The sequence below is a fragment of the Pinus tabuliformis genome, chromosome 6, assembly GCF_031772625.1.
Source record: "Pinus tabuliformis cultivar Carrire ecotype Pingquan chromosome 6, CPIR1, whole genome shotgun sequence".
Classification (NCBI taxonomy): Eukaryota; Viridiplantae; Streptophyta; class Pinopsida; order Pinales; family Pinaceae; genus Pinus; species Pinus tabuliformis.
Genome location: NC_142292.1, coordinates 1,697,785,149 through 1,697,802,594, shown reverse-complemented (window position 1 = coordinate 1,697,802,594; position 17,446 = coordinate 1,697,785,149). Strand labels below are relative to the sequence as shown.

Genomic DNA, 17,446 nt, shown 5'->3' with positions numbered 1-17,446 from the left:
CCTTTCCCTTCTTTCTGTCCTCGGCGGCTGAGGTCAAACTGTCGAGCTCTTGTGAGGCGGACTTGATTGCATGGAGAATCATCTTCTTCACCTCTAACTTGTCTTCTTTCGCCCTGTGATTCTTGGGCAGCAAGCGGAACTCTTCAGTCAACTGAATACATTGCTCTAAATTTTCAGGCGATACAAAATCCATGGCAACTTTAATACATGACTTCGGCTGTATGCGTTACAATATTGACAGCATTGGCCACATCCAAGTGTGGATTAGTGACTGAATCCCCTCTAACATGCTCTTCCTTGGTGCCATAGGCTATGTAAGTATTGGGACCCAAATCAGGTTTCAAGGAGTGCTTTGGAAGCTTTGTGGCAAGATTTAGAATCCCAGATTTAGGATGGGTGTACTCCTTGAAAGGTAAGGTGCTAATAAATTCAGCACAATGTCTTGGTAGACGCTCTTCGAATGAATTTTCTGGAGGCCAATCCTTCAACTTATACAACTGGGGCCAACCATCACGGTGGTATATTCCCCTTACATAATATGAAAAAAATTGATGAATATTGATCTCAGTCCACTTCCAATCCATGCAATCAAGGACTTCCACTTCTAGCTCCTTTGGAAGGGCTTTTCTGGTATGCTTTGAATTCTTGGCTCTGGTAATCCTGAAAGCCCGCCACATGACCATTGGATCCCAACTCAGTCCAGTATTATCCAAAACATTTCTGACAATCACAGGCTCACCTCTTCTCCAATGTTTCTGAAAATGTTCAAGAGTCTCACTCTCGACATCTTGAACAGTTGGACAATACAAATAGTTGTCGCTGCCATCCTGCCTGTTAGCAGCTTTTCTTAGCTTATCACAATGCTCAAAATTAGGCTTGAAGCACAGAGAACATGGCTGTGAATCTCTTGATGCCATTGGAAACTCACAATCCCTAGAAACTCTTTGTCTCATTTTCTCTATGTTTGCAACCCAATTTTGCCCAAATCTGGTGCACTTTAATTCTAACAATTTCTTTGCACAACGAGGACATGGGATTGAATGATCAGCATTAACTTTAAATTTAGACAATGGTAGTACAGAATCAAACTGACCTGTCATTTTAGAATTCTCATCAACTATCCTCTTTGACGTTGAATCACCTCCAGGCGGTTTCCCTTCCCTAAGCTCACGACAGCAAGAAAGACAAAGATCATACTCACAATCATCACAGCTTCTGTGGAAACTTACGATAGATGTGTGGCAGTTGTCACAAAAATGACGATCATCTACCTTCACATTAGACACTCGAATCTCTAGGTCTTCTGCAGTTTTTTTTCTGAATTTTGGCCTCCCCTTCTAATTTTGCTCACCATGAATTTTGGTGACCAAATGTTCATTTCATGGTCACTCCGAGAAGAATGCGGAGCTCTGAATCTGGCGAGTTTACCATGGATGGATATGGTCGCAGGTGTAAGTGGGGGTGTGGCATGTGTATGTTTGGGAGGGTGGCAGGTGTCTTTTTTGGGAGCTCTTGGCGGTGTGGCATGTGTATTTTTGGGGGAGGGTGGCAGGTGTATTTTTGGCGGCACGTGTATTCGCTCATGCCTCGCTTCACCATAGGCGACCGAAACCTTAGGTAAAATTAGCGAAGTGCAAACGAAAATCCGAGAGAATTAGACTTTGGGTAAAAGTAATGCAGGAGATTGAAAATAAAATCAACAAACCGAATCGAAAAAGAGTAAGTCTGCAATAAGACCTCAATCTGAATAGCCAATAAAAAATTTGGAAAAATTAATTAAATAATTTAAATTATCATTTTTTTTGCTTAAGACTTTGGTTAAAGCACTAAATGGCATTTGATATTTAAAAAGTCAAACAAAATTAATTCAACTCAACGCGATATCGATCACTATATACCTGCTATTATCGGCAGGTATAATAATACAAATGAATTTGAAGGGAGATTACAAAGGTTACATTGTTATGATGGAACACAATTCAACAATATAAACGAGTGCATTGAAAGAATAATTAATACAACGTGTTGATAAGAAAGCAGTGCATTGGTAATACAGTGTGTTGATAACAAAGCAGCATAGGGAGCATGAAAAGGATGAGTGGTTGGAAACAATCTAAAGCAACTTTGAAAGACCTTTTAAAGGAGCATTAAAAAGGAAACATTGAGAAAATATTCAAAAGGTTGCAATGCTGATATGTTGCAACTAAAGGAGCAATAGTAACCAATGCAAGAAAATGCATTAAAGGGATTGAACACAATGTGTTGAAGAAAGGTGAGAATATAAATTATTTGTAAAGGAAACAATAAATGCTTGAAAAGGGAATGTGTTGGAAGATTAAAAAAGGGATATATTATATATGCTGGGATAATATAAATGTGCATTGAATATAAATATTAAATGTTGCATTAAAGGAATAATATATCAAATATTGCAGTGCATTGAGAAATAACTAAAGCAATGAATGCATCAAATATTGCAGTGCATTGAGAAATAACTAAAGCAATGAATGCATCAAATATTCCAGTGCATTGAGAAATAACTAAAGCAATGAATGCAAAGCATACATGCAAGGTGCATAATAAACGTTTCAAAACAATGAGTGGCAAAATGATAAAACAATGAGGCGCGGGAACAATGCATCAAAGGCTGTGTTGAAGGATACATTAAAGGGTGGTGTTAAAACCACTGAAAGGAGCGTTGAAATACTATTTGAAGACCGTGTCAAGAACAATGCAAACAATAAAATGTGTGATGGAAATTACCATACATTGAAGAACCCAAAATTACAATATAGTGTATTACAATACGTTGCAAGGATAATAAATGGTATTATAAAAGTCACATGTCAAATGCGTTGGAGAGACACTGCAATGTTTTGGTATTGTGTCAAAAGAAGCTACAGAGGGCCATATTGATGCAATAATAAAGTTATATTAATGTTGTGATGATATTATTAATGTGCAGAGCCTGTATATTATTGTGGAGTTTGTGAAATATCATGAAGGAGGGCCATGCAGCCTATATGCAGAGATAAGGTCTATGTGAATGATGCAAATAAAGTTGCAATAATACCAAGGTTGTGAAAATTTTCAAAGAGAAATATATTAAACACATGTAAGAAATGATTTATGGTACATTTGATGTAATGAAAAGGTGTATCGTTGTGGCAATGCATTGGGAAAACAATACCATACAATGTGTTATCATCCCAATGGGAAATGAAATGAAACACAATGGAGATAAGACAAAAAATTGCAATAAGTACAATGCCAAGGCTTATCCAGTCGTAGCAAAATTGTCAGAGTAAATCAGTGATGTGCCAACATTGTTTTATTGTCAATTGGGTATAGTTGATCAACGATATGACATTAAGAATGTGTTGACAGTGTTGGACTTGCCAACATTAAAGGGGGTCTCCCCGATATGTGGTCCCAATTAGAACTCATGCCATTTGGGATAGGAGCCCCATCTGGAATACGACACGGTTACTATTTTCTTAAATGTTTTTCTTGGCTCTAACTTTAAGCAAGAGAGAGAAATGCATATGTACCTTTGAAAAGAAACTGAGTGTGCCTGGTGAGTGTTCAGTTATAGGTGTGTCGAGGTTCTTCTACTACAGAGGGGAAAATAAGGTGAGCCTCTAAGAGAGAGGTAGTAGTACCACTCTAGTAGAAACACACACAAACAAGAGAGATCTATCTAACATCCAGCAGAATAGTCCACAAAGATGTGACAGTCGTTGCAACCATTACATCACATTCTCAATATGATAAGTACTAAAATAACCGAAATAGATCAACTACTTTAGTATAGGTGAAAACCAACATGAATCATAAACATCCATAGAAAAGTCTTACAAATATTCATAATCCATGCATGAAGAACATGCTGGGCATCAAGCTTCATATATTAAATAAAAGTCCCGGGACACATGTATACAATGAACACCACTAGCTACAATAGTGGAGCATTAGAGTCACTACTTGCTCCCCAAAAGAACTAGCTTGTCTCTTTGATGCCTTATGGGAGGATCCAAGGTGAAAAGTCCTTTGCTTGTATAATGAGGGTGTATATATAACCAATGGGGTGATCCTTCACCTCCCTTGTGACTCTTTGACTACCCTCATGACTGTTTGACTTCCCTATGACTTTTCAACTTTTACATGACTCTTCATATTTTGTACATGTCCTTTGGACTTCCACTTTACAATACATTTTTGAATAAGAATTTACATAATCCACAAAATGATGTGGCATATGATGACTCATGACATGACATGACATGACACTGATGACATGGACTACATGATGACATGGAAATTTCAAGTCATTCTTGCTGCTTCTTGCTATGTGTCTTCTTGAGAATGATCTTTTGTCCACCTCCAAATGGCTTAGAGATGAGGATTCTTTAATGTTATCAGGTCTTGAGTTGTGGTTGCAAACTAATGTCCCTTTGCATTCTCCTGATTGATCAACTTGCATCTTCAACTATAGAGGTGTCTTCTAGCATGTTCTCCTTCTCCATCTCCTTCTTCATCATCCTGTCATAGCATGATAGAGTTCCTACATCTGCAATTCACTCATGACAAGATGACATTAGTTTGATAAAACCCTATTCTAAGATGTTGCATGATGATCCACTGACTAAGCTTGAACCTGGAGGCAGGCTGAGGGAGAGTCTTAGTGACAGTGCAATTGAGTAGCTTAGGCAGTTAAGGGTCAGGTCTGAGCCTTGAGATCGTGCAATGCACATTTCATGCTAGACTGGGCATGGTGATTGCACAGTTGGGGAGCTTAAGGAGCCAGAAAAGGAGGCTAGGTGACTACACAATTACGTACTTTAAGAGCTCAAGGGTTGGGCTTGAGGACTGAGACTACGCAATGCATAGTTCAGGCTTGGCTGAAGAGATAGATTGTGTTGTTTTGGAGTTTAGGAGCTAGGCTTGAGCACTGAGGTTTCATAGTGCGAATTCCTGGGAGGCAGGAACTATGCATTGCATAGTGCCAAGATGTAGGGTTGCTGTTTGAGGGCTGATACCACGCATTGCGAAATTTAAGAGGGTTGGATGACGCTAAATTGTTTGGTTAGGAATTTTCGAAATTTGACTAAGTGTGGGAATCATGAGGCTGATGTGACAGTGACAAGACTTGATTGTGATCACACACTTATAAAACTTGTCGACACAACGTAGATCATCCTGAAAACATGAACAACATGCTTCCTTCGGTGCGACAACTTTACACCGATAAGTGCAACAGTAAAGATACACTTTACGACGACCGTGACAACACTTGTGTGACAATTCTTAAAACTTTGGAATTGAGTGTGACACATGTTTACATGGTAAGACTAACTCATTTACACAAATATTACCCCTTAAAACCGCCGAAAATAGCTTTCATGCGATGTGCAACACTTGACATGCAAAAAGATGACACTTTGGTTTTTTTGCAAATGGGAAAAAAACACTAAGAGAAAACACATGTAATAAGTCTTAATGCTTACAATGATAATATGAAAGATGAAGGTAGGCTTTGAAATTTGGGTATAGGCCGAAATTTTGAAGGGTATTGTAGCTGTGAAAACACTTGGTGACAGACTGGTAGAATTCCAACTTCTCTGTCTAGGTTGATTATTTTCTGCAGGGTCTAGTTCTTCGGGGAGTATTGATTCATTGTGCATATCACTTTGGTTTCCCCACTTACCCCATGAATAAACATAGTCCCCTTTGTCCCTTCTTGGTTGAACAAAGACATAAAATCAACAATATCACAATGTTTCGAATTACGAAAGGGTAGTGTGGTTCACAAGATCTAGATTTTCAGAGTATAGTTTTTCATCTCTGGTGTTGTTTCACTACCAGCAGGCCTAGACAATACCCCAACGGAGTCACTATAGGAACACAAACATTGCTCCACTGCTAGTGAGTCTAGACAATACCCCGACGGAGTTGCTTGCTTCACCTCTTTGCATAGGAAGCCCTTCTATTCTTTCACCTTTATTTATATATTTGTATAGGATTGTGCATAGGAACTTATTCATTTCATGGGAGGAAGAGGGATCCCAAATTATTGAGATAAGGAGAGGTTGTTCCTTCAAAGAAGCGTAGAAATACATTTATTTTAGGTTTGCTCGTTTAGATTTTTCCCCTTTTCCTCTTTTAGTTGATTGGATAAGCGTGAAAATACTAAAACATAAAGACTCAAGTATAGGTGTAAGGTTTCCAAAACATAAACATGTATCATGGTTCAACATAAAACTCTCCTTACAGAAGGATCATATTTTCCTTCAGAACTTCATTGAACAAAAGACATAACCAAAACAAAGGAGGAGGACCGAACGTTAGCCAAATGGTGTAGTGTCAAAAAAATATTTTCAACTTAGCCACACACAAAGAAGCCAAAAAACTTGTTCACAAATGACGATATATTCATGAATAAAAAAAACGAAAGACCCAACAAACAAAGAAACAAGAAAACATGCTATGTACATAGGGTAGGGCACAACCCTAGACCATCATTGAAAATATTGTTTTAAATCTTGGCCATTAACAAGAAGAGAGTCAATATTCTTGTCTAAATATTGAAGACGATATGTGTGTTGGCCAAGCTTCTCATGTACTGTGAATGGTCTAATCCATAGGGATTGGAACTTAGTATGTTTTCCTTTGTCTTCGTGGGATTTGTCCCACTTCAAGACTAGGTCACCCACATTGAATTCATTTTTTCCTGCAAACTTCTTATCAAACCACCTCTTGATATGACTTTGGTGAAGATAAAATTTCTCTTTAGCTTTTGTATCTCTTCCTGCAGCTTGTGAAGGGTGTCTATCCTACTCTGAACCAATAAGCATGGCTTTCCCTGGGATTCTTGTGAAAGTTGAAGGGAAGACAAATAGATGTTTAAGGGTAGGATGGCTTCTTTTCCATACACTAGGAAGTAGGGAGACATATTCAGAGAATGTTTTGGCATGACTCAGTCAACCCATAGGGAATTCACCAAAGTGGAGTGTCAGTTCCTCTGTTCAGATAAAATGGTCTTCTTGATGATGCAGATAAGGTTCTTATTGGTAGAATCAACAAGACCATTTCCTTGTGGATAGTAATTAGTATAATGTTTCAATACAATCCCATTTTCCAATGAAAAATCATATAATATTAACGATGAAAAGTATGTTGAATTATTAAAACAAGTTAAGTTAGAACAACAAACCTGGAAATGATATTTGGTTTGACTTCCTGATCATTCACTTGCTTGAGTGGAATTGCTTCTATCCACCATGTGAAGTAATATGTGGTAGTGAGAATATAGCGGTGTTGCTTCGATGAGTGTGGAAAAATCTCACCGATGACATCTAGACCCCATTGTTGAAATGGTTCTTTGATAGCAATAGGCTGCAATGGGGTGGTTGGCTTCTTTCCTCGGTCAACACACTTTTGACAAAAAGGGCACCTGTAGGCATACGCGTGAGAATATTTGAATAATGTGGGCCAATAAAAACTGGCCCGCATAACTTTGTTCACTATAGTTTCACTTGCAAAGTATTCTCTGGCTGGTCCATCATGGAGATCACACAACACTTTCTCTGAATCATGTGCTTCCAAGCATGTGAGAAACTTCGTTATGATGCTTTCGAAAAAGAACCCCATGCACCAGCTGGTAAGATAATGCTTTCAACCTAACACCCTCTTCTATCGTTTGGATAAGTGAGAGGGAAAAGTGTCATGCTCAAGATACTGGCACACATATTTGTACCAAGAGTTTGAGATAGTAGTGGGGGTAGCTCACTCAACATTGTACATGTTGATTTCCTACTCCCACTTGGATGGATCATCTTTTGTTATGTTCAACGCTTCTGTTGCTAATCGACATAGACCATGGATCTTAATAGTCTAAAATGGTTTAAATTCTAGATCGTACTCTTGTAAACCGGTCTTCTAGTTCGCTCTGCTCTCACCCAACTCTTGTTTGACAAATATTGATCTGACTATTGGGTGTGGAACAAACATAATATAATGATATTTCAAAAGATAGGGATATGTTGTAGCGGCTACAACACCCTCCAAATTTTGGCCTGCATCCAATTTCAGAGCCTCCCTTGGATTTTTACTTGATGTTTGCAAGCACCTGGGCTCACCCTGTGAGCTCATGTTCAGTCTTTGCACCCTCCTTGCTCGATCGTTCAATAAACAAATTTTTGAATGTTGGTCACAATGTCACGCTTGCAGCCATGTTCTGGTCACACATAAGGTCCCACTTCATGTGTACAAATTGTATTCACTATGTGATCTAGGTGGATATTGGTGGCCACCTGCCAAGTCCACCTGGACCCCCACCATTGTCTTTCTCAGCATTTTCAGTTTCCTTAATTGTAGCAACAACTTACTATTTTTAGCAGTTTTTCGGGTCCTGAACTTCCGGAGCCATTTTGAGGCCCTAAACGACGTTTTTTGGGGAATCCGGGGGCAACAATGATAGTGCTCGGATAAATCTTTCTAATGAGCTATTGTACGCGTCAAACGGAGATCATATGCCAAAGTTACGACCCCGGGAAGTTGATGTACCAATTTACCCCAAACGGGGCCCACAGTTTGGCGTTTCATCTCCTAGGGTTAGGTTTTGGAATGTTAAGGGTTTTTCCATTGTTTCTCAACAATAAATAGGCCTTTGAGCCTCATTGTAACACAGTTCAGAGGCATGTAGCCGTCACATCTCTTCTCAGAGATAAGCTACCATCGCCCTAGCTGGTTTATTTCCATTTCTGGTTGTAAGCATATTTTAGTATTTTCCATTAATGAAATGAAGTATTATTTCTGCTGCATCTTTGTGTATATGGTTATCTCTGTAATTTGTTGCGTTCCTGTTTAAATCCGGATCAGTGGTATCAGAGCGGTCTGCTTTTTCTCTGTTTTTCTTTGCATGTCCCCAACAAGGTCGGGATATAAGGAGTTATGGCTTGAACTGGTTGAACCTTTGCAAGACCAGCCTCGCAAATCCCGACGGCCTCCCATGGCGGACGAGAAGAAAGATGAGGGGGCAGGAGATCCCATCAAAATCTTGCTCGAAGAAGCCCTCGAGCGACAACGGAACGCGATGATGGACAGCTTTGCCCAGATCCTTCAGCGGCTACCCAGAAGCGACGCATCGGCTTCCAGCAGCTCCTCTGGAAACGCCACACCCTTTAAGGTACAAGTTAATTTTGAAATCCCCATATTCGAGGGTCAGATAGACGTCGATGCCGTAGATAAATGGTTAAATCTGCTAGAGGGTTATTTTTCTGTTCATGAATTTTCGAGTCGGGAAAAGATTGTTTTTGCTCTTCTCAAAGCAGCCCCCCATGTCAAGGACTGGTGGGAAACCTACTGCGAGTAGAAGGATGAAAGTACTGGCTCACTATTTTCAGCCGCACCCACCTGGGATTCGTTCCGGGATACCATCAAGGAGCAGTACTACCCTGTCGGAAGCTATGAGGATGAATACATAAAGTGGACCACGCTGCGACAGGGAAGGGACCAAGACGTGCCGGAGTTCACCAATCTTTTCCATACCCTTCGCACAAAGTTGGGTATAAAGGATTCGGAGCAACATTTGATACTCAAATACCGTGGCTGCCTGCACAAGTACATCCAGGAAGAAATACAATTCCTAAACATCCCCTCACTCGGCGCAGCATACCGATATGCCGTCAAGGTCGAGCAGAAGTTTAAACAAAAGAAGCGAGACTTTGGATCTGCGAATCCAAAGCAGGGGAAAGGTGCCCCTAAACCACAGAACAAAGGGCAAAGCCAAGGCGGGATAGCCCAAGACAACCAGCCGAAGCTGCAAGCAAAGAACAACGCCGCGAAGCAGAGAAAGGACACTGGAAAATGGTGCGAGTTCCATAAGAGCTCCACTCACAACACAAGTGAGTGTCGGGCCAAGCAGTCACTGGTGGCTGAGCTAAAGGTTTCAGAATCAGATGCATGTTCCGACTTTGAGTCAGAACCCGATAAGGGGTATGAAAAAGGGAAGCAGATCATTGATGCGGATCCCAGCGCCACTCTTGCTACCGCAAAGATCCAGAAAAATGAACCCGAAGATCCAGAGGAGGAGGAGCGTCTCTTCCACTCCCAGATGTGGGTAAAGGGCTCCCCGATACAGTTCATTGTTGATAGCGGGAGTCAAAAGAACCTCATTTCGGCAGAGGTCGTGAAGCGGTTGGGTTTACCGACCACAACACATCCACAACCATACACCATTGGGTGGCTTCACCAAGGGCGAGATCTTCGCGTGAGCCAGCAGTGTCGCCTTCCATACAACATCAAGCCCTTCACGAATGAGGTATTGTGTGACATTGCTCCCCTTGAAGTTTATGATGTATTACTAGGACAACCATACTTGTGGAAGCGACATGCTGTGTATGAATCAAGGCCCCGTGCTGTTATTATTACATTGGGAAATAAGTTGTTCAGGATACCAGAGGTAGCACCACCCACTGCCATCTCTTTGATTACTGCAAAACAATGCAGTAAGATCATTTCCAAAACCATGAAATTTGTTTTCCTGATGATACGCCCTCAAGGGAAGAAGAAGACAGTGGCCGCGGCCTCCAAACGGGGTCCCTCTGCACGACAGCTACAGATGGACAAGATTGTGGAGGAGTACGAAGACATCTTCACCTCCCCGGCAGGGGTTCCTCTGCACTGTCAAGTCAAGCACTCCATCGATCTGACCCCAGGTGCGCCGCTACCCAATGGACCAATTTATCGGCGTTCCGTTCTGGAGAACAATGAAATCAAGAGGCAGATTCAGGAGCTCCTGCAGAAAGGTCACATCCGTTCGAGTTCATCGCCCTGTGGGAGCCCGATCGTGTTGGTACAGAAGAAGGATGGGACGTGGAGACTCTGTATTGACTATCGGGCGCTGAACAAGATCACTGTCCGTAATAGGTACCCGATCCCGCGGATTGATGACCTCCTAGACCAACTAAAGGGGGCGAAATATTTCAGCAAGATCGATCTGAAGTCAGGATATCACCAGGTACCAATCGAACCCTCAGATGTGTGGAAGACTGCCTTCAAATCCAAGGAGGGCCTTTTCGAATGGTTGGTCATGCCTTTCGGATTGACGAATGCTCCTGCAACCTTTATGAGGCTAATGGATGACATCTTGCGGCCATTCACCAACTCCTTTGTAGTAGTATACTTGGATGACATTCTGATCTTCAGCCAGAGTTGGGAAGAGCACCTCCACCACATCCGACAGGTTCTCCAAACACTGCGGCAACACAAACTATGTGCCAATTTGGAGAAATGCACTTTTGGCATGACCGAGGTTCAGTATCTGGGATACATCATTGATGAACAGGGGGTGCATGTCGATCCAGCCAATGTCCAAGTCATTCGGGATTGGCCCTCTCCAACCACTCTAACAGAGCTCCGCAGCTTTCTAGGTCTTGCCAACTTCTACCGCAGGTTTGTGCTGGGGTTTTCTCATATTTCTTGGTCCTTGAGTCAAGTCACCAAGGGAGGGGCGAAAGCAAAATTCTTTTGGTCTGAATCTCAACAGAAGGCATTCAGGGAATTGAAGGATCGCCTCTGCACGGCACCAGTGCTCGCATTACCAGATTTACAACAACCATTTGAGGTCGAGACAGATGCCTCTGACTATGCTATTGGGGCAGTCCTTACTCAACATGGACATCCAGTGGCATATCACAGTGAAACGCTTTCAGACACAGTCCGGAAGTACCCCACTTATGATAAAGAGATGTATTCCATTGTACAGGCCTGCCGACAATGGAAGCATTACATTTTGGGGAAGGAAACGGTCATCCACACAGACCACCGACCCCTGCAGTTCATACAGACCCAAGGGAAATTGCAGAATGATCGCCATCAGAAGTGGTCTACATACCTGCAACAGTTTCACTTGAATATCAAGTATAAAAAGGGCAGCACCAATAATGTTGCAGATTGCCTCAGTCGACCACCGATCATGGCGCTGACCACCGTGCTCAACTCTTGTGGGCACGAGACTTCTGATTGGCCACTTCTCTACAAAAGCAACCTAGAATTCGGCCACACATACCAGACACTCTTGGAGGGTCGGCATGTTGCAGATTTTCACCTCCAGGGTGCCCTATTATGCCACCTCGGTCACCTTTGTGTTCCTTCAAGCGAGCGTGCCAAGATGATTTGGGAAGCACACTACAGTTGGGCTACTGGGCATTTCGGGGTCGAGAAAACAGTGGCAGTACTGCAAAATTATTTCTATTGGCCGAATCTTCGACAGGATGTTGGGAAGTACATCCGATCATGTACTGCCTGTGCCATTGCCAAACCGACCATTAAGAAGTAAGGCCTCTATACCCCGTTGCCTACCCCTAGTCAACCTTGGGAATCCATCTCCATGGATTACATGTCAGGCCTTCCTTCCACTAAGCATGGAAATGACTGTGTTTTTGTGGTCGTTGACAGGTTCTCGAAGATGGCCATTATGGTGGCCTGCAAGAAGAATATCACAGCAGAAGCCACTGCTAAATTCTTCTTTGAACGAGTGTGGGTGCACTTTGGGATCCCACAGTCTATCATCTCAGATCGGGATAGTCGGTTTCTCAGCACATTTTGGTCCAGTCTCTGGTCAACGTTGGACACCAAACTCACGAAGTCCACAGCCTTCCATCCTCAAACTGATGGCCAGACAGAGGTTGTCAATAGGATGATTGTGCACATTCTGCGCATGTATAACTCAAAGCATCCACGCACATGGGACGAGAGCCTCCCCTATGTTCAGCACAGCTACAACCGAGCTCTTCACAGCTCCACTGGCCATAGCCCTTTTCAGGTGGGTTTGGGATTCCAGCCACTATGCCCCATTGATGTGGCCATGCCACTTGTAGCTACTCACATGAATTCCGCTCATGTCCAGTCCGAAACAGATAAGGCCACCAGCTTCATTGAGCGCATCCAACATATTCGCCAGCAGGTCCATGACATTCTTGAGAAATCAAATGCCAAGTACAAGAAGCGACATAATCAACATCGGGTGCCACACAAGTTTCAGGTGGGCGACAAAGTCTGGTTGCATTTGCAAAAGGAACGCCTTACTGGAGCCTATCGGAAATTGAGACCACTTCGATATGGTCCTTACACCATTACTAAGGCTATGGGAGACAATGCATTTGAGCTCAGCATTCCCCCATTCCTTGGCCTGCACCCAGTGTTCAATGTGGACCGCCTTCGGCCATACTTTCCACCATTGCTAGACACATCCGACATTGCAGAACAGCTCAAACCCACAGAATTAAATCCAGATTGCATGGAACAAGCTGCAACTGATCAAATCATGGACACACAGATCAAGAACACTCGCCAACAGAATATCCAACTGTATCGAGTTGTCAAAGCAAGCCAACTCCTTCAGCAGGGCAAGTGGCTCACCAGGGAACAAGTTCAGCAGAAGTTTCCTCATCTCATGGAGGAGCTCAACGCAATGGGGACCATTGCTTCCTAAGGGGGGAGGAATGATCCAGGTGAATATTGGTGGCCACCTGCCAAGTCCACCTGGACCCCCACCATTGTCTTTCTCAGCATTTTCAGTTTCCTTAATTGTAGCACAACTTACTATTTTTAGCAGTTTTTCGGGTCCTGAACTTCCGAAGCCGTTTTGAGGCCCTAAACGACGTTTTTTGGGGAATCCGGGGGCAACATGGGTCCATGGAATGGACCGATGTTGCCCATTCCAACAATGATAGTGCTCGGATAGATATTTCTAATGAGCTATTGTACGCGTCAAACGGAGATCATATGCCAAAATTACGACCCCGGGAAGTTGATGTACCAATTTACCCCAAACGGGGCCCACAGTTTGGCGTTTCATCTCCTAGGGTTAGGTTTTGGAATGTTAAGGGTTTTTCCATTGTTTCTCAACAATAAATAGGCCTTCGAGCCTCATTGTAACACAGTTCAGAGGCATGTAGCCGTCACATCTCTTCTCAGAGATAAGCTACCATCGCCCTAGCTGCTTTATTTCCATTTCTGGTTGTAAGCATATTTTAGTATTTTCCATTAATGAAATGAAGTATTATTTCCGCTGCATCTTTGTGTATATGGTTATCTCTGTAATTTGTTGCGTTCCTGTTTAAATCCGGATCACTATGTGAAGATTTGTCGCACTCACACATGAAGTTGTATGCATTGTCGTGCAAGCGTCATCACGGTCATTCAACAATCTATCACAAGCATCACGCTTTTTGCTCACACCGTCGGTCAGTCATGTTGAGTATATGTTGTCATGATGGTCTGAGGTGTCTTATCGTCAAATAATTTTGAGTGTGTGTTTGCAAGGTCGTATATGCACAAATTCAATCGCCCACACACTTAGTCATTTTGCTGAAGTTCTGATGACCGGATCACCCTCTAACAACCAGACCTCCACCCCAGAATTGACTCGACCGACTATCACCCAAAATAGCGCAGAAGTGTCCAACAAGCCATTTCAATCTGCGCTGCCTGCGAGTCAATCAACCAACCCTCATGTTGGTCAATCGGAGAGTTTGACCAGGTGGTGACCCTGGGACTCACTCCCCTCAAAAATTGTGCAAACGCTACAGACCTTTCCCACTTTGCTAACTATGGAAATTGCATAGATAGGCAGGATAGACATCCAATGTCGTTCCCTGTCTCCCTCAAAAAATTGCACAGTTTTTCCAGCCACCCACCCAGTCAGTCGACCGGCTGCTCACCTAGAAAAATGCACAGATTTCATGAGCAAGCCCCTCAGCTGCCCAACATCCTGCTCAGCTCAGAAACTACGAAGAGTTGTTCAACACGTTAGCCTCCCAGCAATTGTGCAGTTTTTGTCACCAGCAACCCAGTAGCCCGTAGCTAGCTCCCTCTAGGAATTGCGCAGTTTTTTCTACCAAGCATCCTGCAACCTGCTGCCAGCTCCCTCCAGGAATTGCACAATTTTTGCTGCTAAACCTCTTATAGCCCGTTATTGCCTCCCTCTAGGAATTACGCAGTTTTTGCTGCCAAGCCTCTCTGCTGCCCACACTGCTTGTTGGAAATACTGAGAGGGGGGTGAATTAGTATTCCTTAGAAATTAGCATTTTTAAATATTTTCAGAACATTAGTTAATCTTCAATTATTATTAATGTTTATGCAGTAATAATAGTAAATAAAAGAACACAGTAGGCACAAGAATTTTAGGTGGAAAACCCCCTCCGGGTCAAAAACCACTGAACACTTTTCTAATAAATTATTTAATCTTCAGCCCCAACTAAAATGAAAGCAACAAATTCCTAGAATTCTAGAAAAGCATTCTTCTCGAGCTCCCACTGGAAGGATGCCCCAACGCCCTAGTTTCTTCAGTAATGAACTAAATGGATGCCCCAACACCCTAGCAAGCCACAACTTGCCCTAGCACCACCATACCACCATGAAGTGTTCACAGTACCCAACCTGTAGGCGACTTCATACACCTACCTAACACCTCCTTGCCACCTTATAATCACTGAAATAAGACAAGGCTGTGGATTCCCAAACTAGGGACAACAATCCATGATAAAATAAGATGTACAATGATTTTCGTGTACTTGACCAAATACCCAATCACTCTATGACCTGCAACCCAATCATGACATCATCCCAACAATGACTGCTATACCTCCCAACATTGCCTCTTCGACTCTAGATAGAATGACTCTTTTACAATCTTTACAATGATGACTCTTTTACAATTTTACAATGATGAATCTTTTACAAATGACTCTTTTACAACTTTACAATAATGACTCTTGGCCTTAACAATACTTCACGATATCCGGATGGTTTCCTTTTCTTCAAGGATGTCCTGATGCAATGCTTCCTTTGATTTGATACTTCTGCTCTTGAATTCTTGCTTGAAGTTGTACTTGAATCTTATTCTACCTGCATGCAAAATTTTCCTGGTGAAACCAATCCCAAAACAAAACAAAATACCCTTCAACTTACCTCTGCCTGCAAAACACATTTAAGTGCATAATAATGAATAAATACAAACTAAAATTACAATGCGTACCTGAAGTTTCTTGTCACTTTTGTTGTTGACTTGTTGCAGCAATAGACAAAGACTCCCACTCTTGATATAGGCTTGGACTCTATGCAAGACTATATCCAAAACTGAAAACATCATATAGATTTAGCAGGCTTGGTGTGGCATCAAGAATATCTAGCATCAAATGTGTAGTATCAAGAATAGGACATCCCAAATGTGGTATCAAAACTAATTGTGACATATAGAGACATAGAGATATAATTGAGACCATGTATGTACTTACGTTTTCCTACAAAAACATATGCCAGAGATGATAATCATATTTCAAATGTAAATACTAATCATATATACCTTGTTGTAGGAGACTTACCCTTGACTGTTGATGTGTGGTCCTTACTCCAGTGATCCTTAAATGCATGTTTTTTCCTGCATTCTAGGAGCTCGATATTGAGTCTGTTGTATCTATGTAATTGCAAATATCAAAGGTATGAAATTTCGTCATGTGGTAGCCCTTTGAGTCCTCTTTCCAACCCCACAGGTCTAATAAAAATTTGATTCTTCAAGAAAGATTTATTCCTAATATCCCACGATGACCCGACTTTAGACTATTTTAGTAGAGAGAAATTGTATGAAGTGCCACGTGTCATTGTTGCGACCTTCGGCCCTGAAAACGCTACTAAAAAAACTATAGTCCATCCTCTATTTGTGACTACTGACAAAATTTTTGGAATTCAGGAGCCTGCGAAAACCCTAACTTCCTTAGATCATATCTCTGAAAATATAGGGAACCAAGATCTAAAATTTAGTCACGAGGTTCACCAAGATTTCAGCTCAAATGGGTTTTAATTTTAGCATCTGAAGCTTCGCATAACACAAAATATAGCGAAACTGCCATGATGACCTATTTGAACCCACAAAATCCCTACTAGAGGAGCATATGAGGGTCATTATTTATATGAATGTCTTGAGTTGAGAGGCTCCTCAACAATTGAACGCTGGAGAGATTTTAGGAGAATTTTTATTCTTATTAACTATTGACTATTCAGTGAGCTCAACCAATTATGAGTGCCATGCCACAACCCCATAGGGTTTTAGCCCACTAACTGGGGTTACTAACTTCAAACATGAATATCTCTCAAACCATGAAGAATTACTTGGCGTGACATATATCAACGGAAACATCTCAATGAGTAGAATCCATATAGAAGATCCTTGACTCAGAATAGAGTAATGTGTTAAGTCAAAATGCCCATGTAAGATCAGGGTAGCTCCTAGTGTTGCTTGGGTTGACATCAATGACAACCATTGATCAACAATCTCCCCCTTTGGCATTGATGGCAACACAAGTGCTCCCCCTGCGATCATGACACCTCTTCCTACTGCCTTCTCTCCCCCTTTTTCATCAATGGCAAAGGGTAACTCCCCCTG

The 17,446-nt window shown here is 42.1% G+C and overlaps 1 pseudogene; it reads right to left on the bottom strand.

Moving 5' to 3' along the window:
• Positions 1–200: 200 nt before the first annotated feature.
• On the bottom strand, positions 201–1,100 carry LOC149265511 (lysine-specific demethylase JMJ27 pseudogene; annotated as a pseudogene).
• Positions 1,101–17,446: the final 16,346 nt, after the last annotated feature.